Below are 6,077 nucleotides of genomic sequence, written 5' to 3' on the forward strand. Positions count from 1 at the left end.
GTTTTGCTTTTTTCTTTTTAAATTTGCTGTTTTACCCTAACCCTAACCCTAACCCTAACCCTATCACCGATAGAATTGTTTCAGAATCGTTTGTTTATGTAGTCGGCACTTAATGTATATCGACTGAATGGACGTCAGTGATTGGTTGAAATTACAGAAATACGACAACTTTAACATTGAATAACTTAGGGATTTCTTTTTTTTTTAAAGAAGACTAAGAGAAAAAGATGTTTTATATGACACATTCTACCAGTGTTCCAAGTTTCAAAGTGTTTCGTTAATGAAAAATGTGGCCCCCGTTTTAAAAAAGATCCCAGAAGTATTCTATCTTCATGCATATTCACCAGTAACCCACACTAGAATGATGAACTTGATATTCCAACAGGTGCATCGCGCGACTAGCACGAGACGGAGCATCTCGTGACATTCCTTACATTCCTTATGCCAGACATTCAGTTTTTAGCAGTTCGGTCGTGAAGTTTACAACTTTCATGTGTGCTAGCAGACATGTCTTAGGAGACAACATCTCTGAAAATTATAGTCTTTGTTATACACTTGTCCTTTCTACTACGTTGAGAGTTGTTTATTGTTTTCTACTTTGCGCCGGGAAGTAAACGTTTTTACATATTTATTGTAGCGCGAAATTAAAGGCATGAAATATAGTAGCTACTTTAGTGGGCTGTGGATTCTACAAAAGAAAAAGAAAATAGCACAGGCACGAATGGATGCTCAAAATGTTTTCTTTATAACCGCGTGGTTCTAGGTTCGGTCCCACTGCTAAGGATCTCGAGCACGTGTATTCTACTATAGCAACCAGTTGATTAGTGCTGTAGTTGAAATTTGGAACACAGAAACAGTACGGAAACCCAACCTATGTGAACGCGCGCGCGCACACACACACTCACACACACACACACGCACACACACACACACATACTGTCATTGTTTATGTTCTATTCTATCCGAGCTACTTTTCTTAGCGTTACGCTAAAGATGTAGGTAGATAAAAACGTTCTACAGAATCTATATATAAACTAGTCAATAAAAAGCTAATGGTGTGTTGCGTGTTTGTGTGCGTGCATGTGTGTACATGTGTATACGTACCTGTGTGTGCATGTGTGTATGCTTGAGTATATTGAAGGATGTTTGGTGTGGTAGAAATTTATTGGCAATGACGCATTTTATTGCTTTATAGCTAGTAACCATAAAAAGAAACTATAAACAGCGTTATTTATACCAAAGGCTGTTAAACTATTCTTCATGGCTGTAATGAATAGTTTATATGATTAACATGAATTTGTAACATAAGCAGAAGGTCACTATTTATCAGAAATATTATTGTCGATATTACATTGATCAATATTTTTTTTACTGATATGAGGCCGTGAATGCAAGTTAACTTCATGGATCGTGATTGGTTTAGTGATTACAATGTTCAGCCCATGATCAAAAGTTGTCAGTTAAATTCCTGGATTGGGCAGCGCAGCGTGTTCTTGAGCAAGGTGCTTCATTTCTCGTTGTTCTAATCTACTAAATTCTATTGAGCGCCAGCCAAGCGCTTGTGCTGCCCTTTTCCCCTTTATATGTTACGACCTCAATGTCCCGCTGCATGCGGGAAAACCGTTTGAAATTTGCGTTTATGGGATTTTGTCGTACGTGGAATGTAGAGGGTGGACATGCAAGAGATTTAATTTTTACAGAAGCGACTAACTGATTACAGTATTCGGCTCACGATCGTAAGGTTGCGCGTTGTGTCCTTGAGCAAGACACATTATATCGCGTTGCTCCAGTTCACTCAGCTGAGGAAAATGGATTGTACCTGTATTTGAAAAGGCCAACTTTGTTATATTCTGTGTAACGTTGAATTTTCTTATTCTTTATTGCCCACAAGGGGCTGAACATAGAGGGGATAATCAAGAACAGACAAACGGTTTAAGTAGATTACATGCGTAACTGGTACTTATTTAATCGACCCCGAATGAATGAAAGGCTAAGTCGACCTCGGCGGAATTTGAACTCAGAACGTAGCAGCAAACGAAATACCGCTAAGCATTTCACCCAGCGTGTTAACGTGTCTGCCAGCTCGCCGCGTTGAATTTTCCCCAGAGCTATGTTAAGGGTATGCGTGTCTGTGGAGTGCTCAGCCACTTGCACGTTAATTCCACGAGAAAGCTGTTCCGTTGATCGGATAAACAAGAATACCCGTCATCGTACCCGACGGTGTGTCAGTTTTCTAAGGGTCCTTGCCTCTACATGCTAAATCTTCCACAAACGTTCAAATACAATAATTCAAAACATTACTTGTTATTCAAAACACCATCTGTCCTACTCAGTCCAGGAACATGCAAAATAATTACAGTAGCAACTTTATTATACACCCGCCTCAAAAAAGTATGTAGGAATATACCCTGACAGGGATAACTGTAGAATAATAAAAGCAGTTGCCTTCTTTTTGGGGTCTACGGTACTGCCTCCGCTGCATCACCACAAGGAATTACGACAGAAACAGTCAGGACAGATAAGAATATGCAACACGCTATACTAAAAAATACCATACTGCATTCAATAGGCTGCATGTCAGAGTTTATATCATGGTTTTAAAATATGATTGTACCCATTTTTTTCATTCGATATCCTTGGACAAAAGAGTCCTTCTATAATTCATATATTTTACTTAACACGTTACTCTCGCCAGTTATCACTCGTCTGTCACTGACCTACAACAAATCATCTCTAATTTATATGTGAGTAGCAAAGGTCAACATTTCACTTAACAAAGGCCAACATTTCAAAGATCAGCATGATTTTTGCTGCCTGGTGTTGGAGACATGTTTCCAAATAATTTTGTGAGCTGATTTCACAAATGAAATCCATTTTGTTCTATCACGTCAAGACTTTTCACAAACTCAGATGTCCATTTTTCAGTTTTTCTAAAGATAGATTTTACTTCATCAAATGCAGACCCACATATTGATCTTGACATAACTTTGGAAACAGTTTTTCAATATAATTTACAGTATATGCAACTACAAAAGTGAAAACAAAAGTTATGATTTAAGTGTCTTCAGTAAATAAAGAACATCAAACTTGAGCAACTTTTACTATTTTCAACCTAACCAGTTTTAAATGTCATGATGACAGAAATATTCTTTATACAATTAGATGTAAATAAATAATACATTTCTGTGTTCCTTGACATTATACATGTCTAAAATTTGTGGAATGTGCTGTATGTGTCTAGAGATAGGCTGTACTTAATTTAGTGTGACTATCATTGTAAACCAATTGAGGCATATTTTGTTAAGCCTTTAATTATTTCTGATGAAAATTGGTATTTTGAATGCACTCTGAATATTGCAGTTGTGAGGTCATGGGGGTCAAAGTCACTTTTTGTCGAGCATGGTCAAAGAACAGTAGAAAGACCTTCATGGTATGTATGTTCTTTATGGAACTTAGCCATCACAAACCTGCATTTGCTTACTTTATAACAGTTGACAATTCTGAGAATGATTTTTCTCAGGTTTTACATTACAGAAATATGACCCACTGTGAGTGAAAATGCAAAAGCAGCCCTGATGTCTTCTGTTATAATTGTGGATGTTAGCTAAGTAGCGAAACAAAATCACAGATTTTGTGAAGAAAGACTACCTTACTTTGTCATGAAACTGGATGACCAAGACAAAACCTGAGCACCCCGTATAATGTGCAAAACATGTATTGAAACACCGAGACACTGACTGTTTCAAATGCTTGAGCAGAAATTTTCCAGCTTTGTCTTGTAAGAAAATTGAAGTTGGTGTGTTTGACGGGCCACATATTAAGTGGTTATTTCAGGGCGAGCAGTTTTTAGTGACCATTGAAAAAGAAGCGTGGAATGTTTTAACTGTGGTTGTGTCTCTGATTTCCTTGGAAAAAGAAGTCATCAAATTATGAAGAATTTGTGCAAACCCTGTTAGCAGTTTTCGGGCACTGGGCTGCAAGACAAATATAAAAGTCCTTTTCTTGCAGAGTCATCTGGATTATTTCCTGAAAAGCGCAGTTCAATATGATGAGCAAGGAGAAAGATTCCACCAAGACATCAAGCAGAGATAAAGACTAGCTATCAAGGCAGGTAAAACATCAAACATGATGACTGATTACTGCTGGTGTCTTCAAAGAGACTGTCGTGTTGTAAGTTCTTCATGCAAAGTAGTTAAGAGAAAATTCACTTCTTGGGTAACTGAAACTCCAATTTGACAAAAATATTTACCCTCAGATGTGTAATCAAATATTTCGTGTAATATATGTATTAAGTAGTATAAGTACCGTTTGATTTGTGTTAGTTTCTTATTTCAGCATTGCATGTAATGGCAAGATTGACATTTTTTGATAAAAAAAATAAATAAATTCTGTTTAACAAAATACTTGACGTGATGTAAAATTGCTGAGGGCATTCCTGAACTCAGCACCATCAAATTAGGTAGGGCTAATTGTAAAAAGTAAGACAGCTTAACATTTTTTGCAAGAGTGCTCCCCAGTATAATCAGAGGTCGTCTTTGTCTTTCATCCTATCAGGATCGATAAAATAAGTACCAACTGAGCACTAACTAGCCCCTGCCCCTGAAATTGTTGACCTTGAACTAAATTTTGAAACGAGTGTAAAAGTAATCAGTATATAATATTCCTTTTCTCTTCTGTCTTTATAAAATAACGTCACGCATATTTTTTGTGTGCTGGGGTAATATTTTTCTTTGATATTTCTCCGTTTTTGTTTGTTTTTTTTTTGTTTGCTTTCTTTTTCACTTTTTCTTAAATTTGGTGGAGCCTGTCTGTTATAGTGAAGCTTGTCTGTTGTCGAATCAGATACAAAAGAAGCTCTTATTTATTAATTTTATCTATTAATCTTAGTAGAGCAGTCATCCATGATACCGGGAACGTTTCTAGTTCACGAGCTGTCCTCAATTCCCTGTTGTAGCCATTTCACTTATATTGCTGATGTAATTAGGGAAAGTATGAAGATCGAACGTCACACAATCATATTTACTTTTCCTCCTAGATTCAGCAGCCTTGTCCATATAAAGAAAATTGCAAAGTAGGTATTCAGCCCCCATGCTGTTAGAATTGAACTTAGGCATAATCACAAGATTGATTTAAGTTGATCGAATAGGCTTTTTTTTTTCTTTTTCTCGAGGTAGAGTCTAACTGAATTTAATCATTAGCTCCTGAATTTGTCACAAAACCAGCAGTTTTAAGCTGAGAGGTTTAGTCGATACTGTCGACCACAGTATATAACTGGTACGTTATGAAATCGACCCTCAAGGGATGGAAGGCAAAATTGACTCTAGTGGGAAGCGAAATCAGAACGAAAAACTGAGTTTAATTTTTAGTACTCAGTAAACATTTTGTCATATCATTTGAGAATACCACGTAGAAATATTACGAATGTACAAAACATGTAACATGTGACTGTAATTGAGATTAACTGAAAATAGGTCTCAAATCCTTTTATTATGGACATAAAGCATAAAGTTTTCTTTACTGACGTGCGACATTACAAAACAACTGCGCAATTGTTAAAAAAAATGCATGTATTTCTTTTGCACTTCAAGATATTTCCTGCAACGTTAAGGGCAAAAAATAATGCAGCTTTTAGAACTTAAGTTCCCACAGTATATAATAAGCACGCATATGATGTTGACAAAGGGGTAATGAATAAAGTCTGAAAAATATATTCAAGACTTATGAGAGAATAAATAACACGAATTCGAGTTGTATGGCCTTGAAAACCGATGTGAAAGAGGAACTCATAAAATATATGCATTTTCTACATTACTTAATTAATTATTTACCTTGAATGCCAAGACAATGTAGGTGCCACAGCACAGCGGTGGGGCACCTGCATGGCTGCAGCTTTCGAGCTGAAACTAGTCTAAGAGTTAAAGAGTTATTTCCAATAAGTTTGGATTGAAGATTTCTACAAACTATAAAATAATTATTCTGAGGGTTGAATCAATATCATAGGTGACAGATGAAAAACCAATGGACCTAACCCATATATGTGTGTGTGTGTGTGTGTGTGTGTGTGTGTGTGTGTGTGT

Source organism: Octopus bimaculoides, chromosome 2, assembly GCF_001194135.2.
Source record: "Octopus bimaculoides isolate UCB-OBI-ISO-001 chromosome 2, ASM119413v2, whole genome shotgun sequence".
In the NCBI taxonomy this organism is placed as follows: Eukaryota; Metazoa; Mollusca; class Cephalopoda; order Octopoda; family Octopodidae; genus Octopus; species Octopus bimaculoides.